The 12314-nt window shown below is 47.9% G+C and overlaps 1 protein-coding gene across 7 annotated transcripts in view; it reads right to left on the bottom strand.

The window, feature by feature from the left end:
* Window positions 1-12314, bottom strand: part of RTKN (rhotekin) — a 64185-nt gene that overhangs the window by 11505 nt on the left and 40366 nt on the right. The window lies entirely within an intron of this gene.

Genomic DNA, 12314 nt, shown 5'->3' with positions numbered 1-12314 from the left:
CCAGATACTGCACTCCAGTCCAAGAGCTAATGAGGCTCTGAAACCACCTGGTGGATCTATTAGGGACTCCAGAGCTTCCCAGGTGATGGCTCCCAGGTGATGGCTCCCAGGTGAGGGCTCCCAGGTGAGGGCTCCCAGGTGAGGGCTCCCAGGTGAGGGCTCCCAGGTGAGGGCCCCCAGGTGAGGGCTCCCAGGTGAGGGCCCCCAGGTGAGGGCCCCCAGGTGAGGGCCCCCAGGTGAGGGCCCCCAGGTGATGGCCCCCAGGTGAGGGCTCCCAGGTGAGGGCTCCCAGGTGAGGGCGCCCAGGTGAGGGCTCCCAGGTGAGGGCCCCCAGGTGATGGCCCCCAGGTGATGGCCCTCAGGTGATGGCTCCCAGGTGATGGCCCCCAGGTGATGGCCCCCAGGTGATGGCCCCCAGGTGATGGCTCCCAGGTGAGGGCTCCCAGGTGAGGGCTCCCAGGTGAGGGCTCCCAGGTGAGGGCTCCCAGGTGATGGCCCCCAGGGTGGGAGAACAGGCAGCGCTAGGCCTGTGGGAGCTGCAGACAAGTCTGGGTGAGACCAGTGGAGCTGGTGATATTGAGCATTAGGCTCAGGAAGTCAGCTAGGGAAGCTGTAATGTGTTAGTCAGTGGCTAGACGGCCCAGGTTTTATTTTATTGGCAGTGTTGCCTATGTCTTGTGTTATTTGAACGGATAAATAAAGCTGACTGAGGTCAGTATACAGCGTACAGCTCTGACTGGACTACAATTTGTGATGTGCCGACCGTCTCAGGCCCAGGAGATGGCGATCCCAGCAAGTGAGTAACCCCCAGATTGTCACATATGGTGGAGGATGCTGCGGGCAAGAAAATGGCACATGAAGTTTGTGGCTGAATTTTAAGGGCCAGAAGCCTTATAAGAGGTTGTGTCTCTGTGGAGAGAGACATACAGAGACTGTGTCGCTGTAGAGAGAGACATACAGAGACTGTGTCGCTGTGGAGAGAGACATACAGAGACTGTGCTGCTGTGGAGAGAGACATACAGAGCCTGTGTCCCTGTGGAAAGAGACATACAGAGGCTGTGCTGCTGTGGAGAGAGACATACAGAGACTGTGCTGCTGTGGAGAGAGACATACAGAGGCTGTGCTGCTGTGGAGAGAGACATACAGAGGCTGTGCTGCTGTGGAGAGAGACATACAGAGACTGTGCTGCTGTGGAGAGAGACATACAGAGACTGTGCTGCTATGGAGAGAGACATACAGAGACTGTTGTCTGGATAAGGCCAGTATTGCTTATGTTTGGAGCTGGTGTTTCTGCTGCATAAAGAATATAGTGGCCATGGGTCTAGCAGAGGACGATGTCAGACGTATATGGGACATACAGCGCCGTGAGGACAAGGCCAAACAGATGGGTGATAACTCTGCGCAGTTTGAAGCAGAGCGGGAGGCTGTTGAGGCCCAACTGCAAAGGACATTGGATAAGCGAGCGTCTGTACACAGTGCATGTGCTGCTACACAGAGCTGGTGTCCAAATACCCACACTGCACTGCAGGAGGTGCCCAACCAGAAAGCGTCTGTACACAGTGCATGTGCTGCTACACAGAGCTGGTGTCCAAATACCCACACTGCACTGCAGGAGGTGCCCAACCAGAAAGCGTCTGTACACAGTGCATGTGCTGCTACACAGAGCTGGTGTCCAAATACCCACACTGCACTGCAGGAGGTGCCCAACCAGAAAGCGTCTGTACACAGTGCATGTACTGCTACACAGAGCTGGTGTCCAAATACCCACACTGCACTGCAGGGGGCGGCTAACCAGAAAGCACAGGGGTCCAAGCCCAGAGGTTGCTGTACCAAGGTCCCAGGTGCATCCTGGTCTGATTCCCCAGATATAAAGCGTGAGGGTGCCGTCCCTAAAGCCAACCAGCCAGAGCCAGGCTGGAGATGTATGAGAATGGACTGTTGTGTAATTGGATGTGCTTTTGCCAAGTGCCCAAGTGTTAAAAAGTCACTTCTGCAGAGGCGCCATGATGATGTTGCTAGGAGCAACCAACCCCAACAGCAAGCGGCAGTCACTGAGCAGAGGGAGCCATGTTGGAGGTGCATGGGAGCGGGTGTCTGTGCATCTTATTGTCCTCTGGTCAGGAGATGATGGGAGCCGGGGTCTGTGCATCTTATTGTCCTCTGGTCAGGAGATGATGGGAGCCGGGGTCTGTGCATCTTATTGTTCTCTGGTCAGGAGATGATGGGAGCCGGGGTCTGTGCATCTTATTGTCCTCTGGTCAGGAGATGATGGGAGCCGGGGTCTGTGCATCTTATTGTTCTCTGGTCAGGAGATGATGGGAGCGGGTGTCTGTGCATCTTATTGTTCTCTGGTCAGGAGATGATGGGAGCGGGGGTCTGTGCATCTTATTGTCCTCTGGTCAGGAGATGATGGGAGCGGGGGTCTGTGCATCTTATTGTCCTCTGGTCAGGAGATGATGGGAGCCGGGGACTGTGCATCTTATTGTCCTCTGGTCAGGAGATGATGGGAGCGGGTGTCTGTGCATCTTATTGTCCTCTGGTCAGGAGATGATGGGAGCGGGGGTCTGTGCATCTTATTGTCCTCTGGTCAGGAGATGATGGGAGCGGGGGTCTGTGCATCTTATTGTCCTCTGGTCAGGAGATGATGGGAGCGGGGGTCTGTGCAGCTTATTGTCCTCTGGTCAGGAGATGATGGGAGCGGGGGTCTGTGCATCTTATTGTCCTCTGGTCAGGAGATGATGGGAGCGGGGGTCTGTGCATCTTATTGTTCTCTGGTCAGGAGATGATGGGAGCGGGTGTCTGTGCATCTTATTGTCCTCTGGTCAGGAGATGATGGGAGCCGGGGTCTGTGCATCTTATTGTCCTCTGGTCAGGAGATGATGGGAGCGGGGGTCTGTGCATCTTATTGTCCTCTGGTCAGGAGATGATGGGAGCGGGGGTCTGTGCATCTTATTGTCCTCTGGGCAGGAGATGATGGGAGCGGGGGTCTGTGCATCTTATTGTCCTCTGGTCAGGAGATGATGGGAGCGGGGGTCTGTGCATCTTATTGTCCTCTGGGCAGGAGATGATGGGAGCGGGGGTCTGTGCATCTTATTGTCCTCTGGGCAGGAGATGATGGGAGCGGGGGTCTGTGCATCTTATTGTCCTCTGGGCAGGAGATGATGGGAGCGGGGGTCTGTGCATCTTATTGTCCTCTGGTCAGGAGATGATGGGAGCGGGGGTCTGTGCATCTTATTGTCCTCTGGGCAGGAGATGATGGGAGCGGGGGTCTGTGCATCTTATTGTCCTCTGGTCAGGAGATGATGGGAGCGGGGGTCTGTGCATCTTATTGTCCTCTGGGCAGGAGATGATGGGAGCGGGGGTCTGTGCATCTTATTGTCCTCTGGTCAGGAGATCAGAGAAACTCAAACCAAAAACCTGTGAATTGCTGGTGGGTGGCATCCCACTGCTGGTTGACCTGGATTGTCGCCAGGAGGTGTCCAGGGTCCATCCGGATATTATACTGTTTGTGAAGAGTCGCCCACAGCCGTATGGTAAGACTATTCTAATTGACTATAAAACTTGTTATGGGACAGTAAATCATGTGCTGGAGGTCTGTGCGGAGCTTCAGGTGGAGTTCATACTGGGCAGAGACTTTCCTTATTTCTGGCAGTTGTGGGAGGGAGAGTGCCCTGTAAATTGTGCCGTACAACTGCCTAAGGGGGAGGAGCCAGGAGAACCATATACAAAAGTCCCAGAGTTACCAGTGGGCGGAGCCTCACTGTCTTACTGTGTGAACTGTGACCAAAATAAGTCCAAATGTTCAGCAATGCTACCAAGTGAGGAGAAGAATCCTGTGGCTGACAAGACCATCCTGATACCTGATGAGGTTATTGCACAGTCTGAACATGGACTTGAAAAGTCAGATGAACTTAATGATAATGTATTGCATGCAATGTGTATTGAAAATGTCCCCCGCAGTTATGTGATAGTAGTAATGTCCCCGCAGTTATGTGATAGTAGTAATGTCCCCCCCGCAGTTATGTGATAGTAGTAATGTCCCCCCGCAGTTATGTGATAGTAGTAATGTCCCCGCAGTTATGTGATAGTAGTAATGTCCCCGCAGTTATGGGATAGTAGTAATGTCCCCGCAGTTATGGGATAGTAGTAATGTCCCCCCAGTTATGTGATAGTAGTAATGTCCCCGCAGTTATGTGATAGTAGTAATGTCCCAGCAGTTATGTGATAGCAGTAATGTCCCCAGCAGTTATGTGATAGCAGTAATGTCCCCGCAGTTATGTGATAGTAGTAATGTCCCCCCGCAGTTATGTGATAGTAGTAATGTCACCCAGCAGTTATGTGATAGTAGTAATGTCCCCGCAGTTATGTGATAGTAGTAATGTCCCCGCAGTTATGTGATAGTAGTAATGTCCCCGCAGTTATGTGATAGTAGTAATGTCCCCGCAGTTATGTGATAGCAGTAATGTCCCAGCAGTTATGTGATAGCAGTAATGTCCCCGCAGTTATGTGATAGCAGTAATGTCCCCGCAGCAGTTATGTGATAGTAGTAATGTCCCCGCAGTTATGTGATAGCAGTAATGTCCCCGCAGTTATGTGATAGCAGTAATGTCCCCGCAGTTATGTGATAGCAGTAATGTCCCCGCAGTTATGTGATAGTAGTAATGTCCCCGCAGTTATGTGATAGTAGTAATGTCCCCGCAGTTATGTGATAGTAGTAATGTCCCCGCAGTTATGTGATAGTAGTAATGTCCCCCGCAGTTATGTGATAGTAGTAATGTCCCCCGCAGTTATGTGATAGTAGTAATGTCCCCCCGCAGTTATGTGATAGCAGTAATGTCCCCGCAGTTATGTGATAGTAGTAATGTCCCCCCGCAGTTATGTGATAGTAGTAATGTCCCCCCGCAGTTATGTGATAGTAGTGGGTAGTGAAATACAGAAGCCTGCACCGCTCCAAAATGTGCACTGTCTAGATGGGAACCAAGGATAGGTTCTGAAGCCAGACAATAATTGTGAATGTGGCTGCTGGAAGGGGGTGCACACTACCGAGGCAAGGTATACTGGAGTGGAAGGAAAGAAATACGTAGTGGCACTCACCCTTTGTCATTCAGCTAAGCGGCTTTATTACAGTTCACATGTTGCGGGGAGGGAAAGGGCTCAGGTGTGTTCGCGTCCTGGGACGGCCGTTTCGGGGATACGCCCCCTTTGTCGACCAGGTGATGACGTCAGGATGCCAAGGAGGGTGTTATATACAAAATACAATGTGATAGTAGAAATGTCCCAGCAGTTATGTGATAGTAGTAATGTCACCCAAGAGTTATGTGATAGTAGTAATGTCCCCCCGCAGTTATGTGATAGTAGTAATGTCCCCCCGCAGTTATGTGATAGTAGTAATGTCCCCGCAGTTATGTGATAGCAGTAATGTCCCCCGCAGTTATGTGATAGTAGTAATGTCCCCGCAGTTATGTGATAGTAGTAATGTCCCCGCAGTTATGTGATAGTAGTAATGTCCCCGCAGTTATGTGATAGTAGTAATGTTCCCCAGCAGTTATGTGATAGTAGTAATGTCCCCGCAGTTATGTGATAGTAGTAATGTCCCCGCAGTTATGTGATAGTAGTAATGTCCCAGCAGTTATGTGATAGCAGTAATGTCCCCCGCAGTTATGTGATAGTAGTAATGTCCCAGCAGTTATGTGATAGCAGTAATGTCCCCCAGCAGTTATGTGATAGCAGTAATGTCCCCCGCAGTTATGTGATAGTAGTAATGTCCCCCCGCAGTTATGTGATAGTAGTAATGTCCCCGCAGTTATGTGATAGTAGTAATGTCACCCAAGAGTTATGTGATAGTAGTAATGTCCCCGCAGTTATGTGATAGTAGTAATGTCCCCCCGCAGTTATGTGATAGTAGTAATGTCCCCGCAGTTATGTGATAGTAGTAATGTCACCCAGCAGTTATGTGATAGTAGTAATGTCCCCCCGCAGTTATGTGATAGTAGTAATGTCCCCCCGCAGTTATGTGATAGTAGTAATGTCCCCGCAGTTATGTGATAGCAGTAATGTCCCCCAGCAGTTATGTGATAGCAGTAATGTCCCCGCAGTTATGTGATAGTAGTAATGTCCCCGCAGTTATGTGATAGTAGTAATGTCCCAGCAGTTATGTGATAGTAGTAATGTCCCAGCAGTTATGTGATAGTAGTAATGTCCCCGCAGTTATGTGATAGTAGTAATGTCCCCCGCAGTTATGTGATAGTAGTAATGTCCCAGCAGTTATGTGATAGCAGTAATGTCCCCCGCAGTTATGTGATAGTAGTAATGTCCCAGCAGTTATGTGATAGCAGTAATGTCCCCCAGCAGTTATGTGATAGCAGTAATGTCCCCGCAGTTATGTGATAGTAGTAATGTCCCCGCAGTTATGTGATAGTAGTAATGTCCCCCCGCAGTTATGTGATAGTAGTAATGTCCCCCCGCAGTTATGTGATAGTAGTAATGTCCCCGCAGTTATGTGATAGTAGTAATGTCCCCGCAGTTATGTGATAGTAGTAATGTCCCCCAGCAGTTATGTGATAGTAGTAATGTCCCCCGCAGTTATGTGATAGTAGTAATGTCCCCCCGCAGTTATGTGATAGTAGTAATGTCCCCGCAGTTATGTGATAGTAGTAATGTCCCCCAGCAGTTATGTGATAGTAGTAATGTCCCCCGCAGTTATGTGATAGTAGTAATGTTCCCCGCAGTTATGTGATAGTAGTAATGTCCCCCCGCAGTTATGTGATAGTAGTAATGTCCCCCCGCAGTTATGTGATAGTAGTAATGTCCCCAGCAGTTATGTGATAGTAGTAATGTCCCCAGCAGTTATGTGATAGTAGTAATGTCCCAGCAGTTATGTGATAGTAGTAATGTCCCAGCAGTTATGTGATAGCAGTAATGTCCCCGCAGTTATGTGATAGTAGTAATGTCCCCGCAGATATGTGATAGCAGTAATGTCCCCGCAGTTATGTGATAGTAGTAATGTCCCCGCAGTTATGTGATAGTAGTAATGTCCCCGCAGTTATGTGATAGTAGTAATGTCCCCCCGCAGTTATGTGATAGTAGTAATGTCCCCGCAGTTATGTGATAGTAGTAATGTCCCCCGCAGTTATGTGATAGTAGTAATGTCCCCCGCAGTTATGTGATAGCAGTAATGTCCCCGCAGTTATGTGATAGCAGTAATGTCCCCGCAGTTATGTGATAGTAGTAATGTCCCCGCAGTTATGTGATAGCAGTAATGTCCCCGCAGTTATGTGATAGTAGTAATGTTCCCCCCGAGTTATGTGATAGTAGTATGTCCCCCAGCAGTTATGTGATAGTAGTAAGTGTCCCGCAGTTATGTGATAGTAGTAATGTCCCAGCAGTTATGTGATAGTAGTAATGTCCCCGCAGTATTGTGATAGTAGTCATGTCCCCGCAGTTATGTGATAGTCAGTAATGTCCCAGCAGTTATGTGATAGTAGTAATGTCCCAGCAGTTATGTGATAGCAGTAATGTCCCCGAAGTTATGTGATAGCAGTAATGTCCCCGCAGTTATGTGATAGTAGTAATGTCCCCGCAGTTATGTGATAGTAGTAATGTCCCGCAGTTATGTGATAGTAGTAATGTCCCCCGCAGTTATGTGATAGTAGTAATGTCCCCCGCAGTTATGTGATAGTAGTAATGTCCCCCCGCAGTTATGTGATAGTAGTAATGTCCCCGCAGTTATGTGATAGTAGTAATGTCCCCGCAGTTATGTGATAGCAGTAATGTCCCCGCAGTTATGTGATAGTAGTAATGTCCCCCCGCAGTTATGTGATAGTAGTAATGTCCCCGCAGTTATGTGATAGCAGTAATGTCCCCCGCAGTTATGTGATAGTAGTAATGTCCCCGCAGTTATGTGATAGTAGTAATGTCCCCCGCAGTTATGTGATAGTAGTAATGTCCCCGCAGTTATGTGATAGTAGTAATGTCCCCGCAGTTATGTGATAGTAGTAATGTCCCCCCCGCAGTTATGTGATAGTAGTAATGTCCCCGCAGTTATGTGATAGTAGTAATGTCCCCCGCAGGTTATGTGATAGTAGTAATGTCCCCCCGCAGTTATGTGATAGTAGTAATGTCCCCCGCAGTTATGTGATAGTAGTGGGTAGTGAAATACAGAAGCCTGCACCGCTCCAAAATGTGCACTGTCTAGATGGGAACCAAGGATAGGTTCTGAAGCCAGACAATAATTGTGAATGTGGCTGCTGGAAGGGGGTGCACACTACCGAGGCAAGGTATACTGGAGTGGAAGGAAAGAAATACGTAGTGGCACTCACCCTTTGTCATTCAGCTAAGCGGCTTTATTACAGTTCACATGTTGCGGGGAGGGAAAGGGCTCAGGTGTGTTCGCGTCCTGGGACGGCCGTTTCGGGGATACGCCCCCTTTGTCGACCAGGTGATGACGTCAGGATGCCAAGGAGGGTGTTATATACAAAATACAATGTGATAGTAGAAATGTCCCAGCAGTTATGTGATAGTAGTAATGTCACCCAAGAGTTATGTGATAGTAGTAATGTCCCCGCAGTTATGTGATAGCAGTAATGTCCCCCCGCAGTTATGTGATAGTAGTAATGTCCCCGCAGTTATGTGATAGTAGTAATGTCCCCCCGCAGTTATGTGATAGTAGTAATGTCCCCCCGCAGTTATGTGATAGTAGTAATGTCCCCCGCAGTTATGTGATAGTAGTAATGTCCCAGCAGTTATGTGATAGTAGTAATGTCCCCCGCAGTTATGTGATAGTAGTAATGTCCCCCGCAGTTATGTGATAGTAGTAATGTCCCCAGCAGTTATGTGATAGTAGTAATGTCCCCCGCAGTTATGTGATAGTAGTAATGTCCCCCGCAGTTATGTGATAGTAGTAATGTCACCCAGCAGTTATGTGATAGTAGTAATGTCCCCCGCAGTTATGTGATAGTAGTAATGTCCCCGCAGTTATGTGATAGTAGTAATGTCCCCGCAGTTATGTGATAGTAGTAATGTCCCAGCAGTTATGTGATAGCAGTAATGTCCCCCGCAGTTATGTGATAGCAGTAATGTCCCCGCAGTTATGTGATAGTAGTAATGTCCCCGCAGTTATGTGATAGTAGTAATGTCCCAGCAGTTATGTGATAGTAGTAATGCCCCCCCGCAGTTATGTGATAGCAGTAATGTCCCCAGCAGTTATGTGATAGTAGTAATGTCCCCCGCAGTTATGTGATAGTAGTAATGTCCCCCCGCAGTTATGTGATAGTAGTAATGTCCCCGCAGTTATGTGATAGTAGTAATGTCCCCCGCAGTTATGTGATAGTAGTAATGTCCCCAGCAGTTATGTGATAGCAGTAATGTCCCCGCAGTTATGTGATAGTAGTAATGTCCCCCCGCAGTTATGTGATAGTAGTAATGTCCCCCGCAGTTATGTGATAGTAGTAATGTCCCCGCAGTTATGTGATAGTAGTAATGTCCCCGCAGTTATGTGATAGTAGTAATGTCCCCCCGCAGTTATGTGATAGTAGTAATGTCCCCGCAGTTATGTGATAGCAGTAATGTCCCCGCAGTTATGTGATAGTAGTAATGTCCCCAGCAGTTATGTGATAGTAGTAATGTCCCAGCAGTTATGTGATAGCAGTAATGTCCCCAGCAGTTATGTGATAGTAGTAATGTCCCCGCAGTTATGTGATAGTAGTAATGTCCCAGCAGTTATGTGATAGTAGTAATGTCCCCCGCAGTTATGTGATAGTAGTAATGTCCCCCCCGCAGTTATGTGATAGTAGTAATGTCCCCCGCAGTTATGTGATAGTAGTAATGTCCCCGCAGTTATGTGATAGTAGTAATGTCCCAGCAGTTATGTGATAGCAGTAATGTCCCCCGCAGTTATGTGATAGTAGTAATGTCCCCCCGCAGTTATGTGATAGTAGTAATGTCCCCCCGCAGTTATGTGATAGTAGTAATGTCCCCGCAGTTATGTGATAGTAGTAATGTCCCCGCAGTTATGTGATAGTAGTAATGTCCCCCCGCAGTTATGTGATAGTAGTAATGTCCCCCGCAGTTATGTGATAGCAGTAATGTCCCCGCAGTTATGTGATAGTAGTAATGTCCCCAGCAGTTATGTGATAGTAGTAATGTCCCAGCAGTTATGTGATAGCAGTAATGTCCCCCAGCAGTTATGTGATAGCAGTAATGTCCCCGCAGTTATGTGATAGTAGTAATGTCCCCGCAGTTATGTGATAGTAGTAATGTCCCCGCAGTTATGTGATAGTAGTAATGTCCCCGCAGTTATGTGATAGTAGTAATGTCCCCGCAGTTATGTGATAGTAGTAATGTCACCCCGCAGTTATGTGATAGTAGTAATGTCCCCGCAGTTATGTGATAGTAGTAATGTCCCCCCGCAGTTATGTGATAGCAGTAATGTCCCCCCGCAGTTATGTGATAGTAGTAATGTCCCAGCAGTTATGTGATAGTAGTAATGTCCCAGCAGTTATGTGATAGCAGTAATGTCCCCCCGCAGTTATGTGATAGTAGTAATGTCCCCCCGCAGTTATGTGATAGTAGTAATGTCCCCGCAGTTATGTGATAGTAGTAATGTCCCCCGCAGTTATGTGATAGCAGTAATGTCCCCCCGCAGTTATGTGATAGTAGTAATGTCCCCCCGCAGTTATGTGATAGTAGTAATGTCCCCGCAGTTATGTGATAGTAGTAATGTCCCCGCAGTTATGTGATAGTAGTAATGTCCCCGCAGTTATGTGATAGTAGTAATGTCCCCGCAGTTATGTGATAGCAGTAATGTCCCCCGCAGTTATGTGATAGCAGTAATGTCCCCCGCAGTTATGTGATAGTAGTAATGTCCCCGCAGTTATGTGATAGTAGTAATGTCCCCAGCAGTTATGTGATAGTAGTAATGTCCCCGCAGTTATGTGATAGTAGTAATGTCCCCGCAGTTATGTGATAGTAGTAATGTCCCCGCAGTTATGTGATAGCAGTAATGTCCCCGCAGTTATGTGATAGCAGTAATGTCCCCGCAGTTATGTGATAGTAGTAATGTCCCCCCGCAGTTATGTGATAGTAGTAATGTCCCCGCAGTTATGTGATAGTAGTAATGTCCCAGCAGTTATGTGATAGTAGTAATGTCCCCCCGCAGTTATGTGATAGTAGTAATGTCCCCGCATTTATGTGATAGTAGTAATGTCCCCGCAGTTATGTGATAGTAGTAATGTCCCAGCAGTTATGTGATAGTAGTAATGTCCCAGCAGTTATGTGATAGCAGTAATGTCCCCGCAGTTATGTGATAGTAGTAATGTCCCCGCAGTTATGTGATAGTAGTAATGTCCCAGCAGTTATGTGATAGTAGTAATGTCCCCGCAGTTATGTGATAGTAGTAATGTCCCCGCAGTTATGTGATAGTAGTAATGTCCCCCCGCAGTTATGTGATAGTAGTAATGTCCCCGCAGTTATGTGATAGTAGTAATGTCCCCCGCAGTTATGTGATAGTAGTAATGTCCCCCGCAGTTATGTGATAGTAGTAATGTCCCCCCCGCAGTTATGTGATAGTAGTAATGTCCCCGCAGTTATGTGATAGTAGTAATGTCCCCCGCAGTTATGTGATAGTAGTAATGTCCCCCCGCAGTTATGTGATAGTAGTAATGTCCCCCCGCAGTTATGTGATAGTAGTGGGTAGTGAAATACAGAAGCCTGCACCGCTCCAAAATGTGCACTGTCTAGATGGGAACCAAGGATAGGTTCTGAAGCCAGACAATAATTGTGAATGTGGCTGCTGGAAGGGGGTGCACAGTACCGAGGCAAGGTATACTGGAGTGGAAGGAAAGAAATACGTAGTGGCACTCACCCTTTGTCATTCAGCTAAGCGGCTTTATTACAGTTCACATGTTGCGGGGAGGGAAAGGGCTCAGGTGTGTTCGCGTCCTGGGACGGCCGTTTCGGGGATACGCCCCCTTTGTCGACCAGGTGATGACGTCAGGATGCCAAGGAGGGTGTTATATACAAAATACAATGTGATAGTAGAAATGTCCCCCAGCAGTTATGTGATAGTAGTAATGTCACCCAAGAGTTATGTGATAGCAGTAATGTCCCCGCAGTTATGTGATAGTAGTAATGTCCCCAGCAGTTATGTGATAGTAGTAATGTCACCCAGCAGTTGTGATAGTAGTAATGTCCCCCCGCAGTTATGTGATAGTAGTAATGTCCCCCCCGCAGTTATGTGATAGTAGTAATGTCCCCGCAGTTATGTGATAGTAGTAATGTCCCCGCAGTTATGTGATAGTAGTAATGTCCCCGCAGTT

The sequence above is a fragment of the Dendropsophus ebraccatus genome, chromosome 7 (assembly GCF_027789765.1).
Source record: "Dendropsophus ebraccatus isolate aDenEbr1 chromosome 7, aDenEbr1.pat, whole genome shotgun sequence".
NCBI lineage: Eukaryota > Metazoa > Chordata > Amphibia > Anura > Hylidae > Dendropsophus > Dendropsophus ebraccatus.
This window is presented reverse-complemented; position numbering and strand designations above follow the sequence as displayed.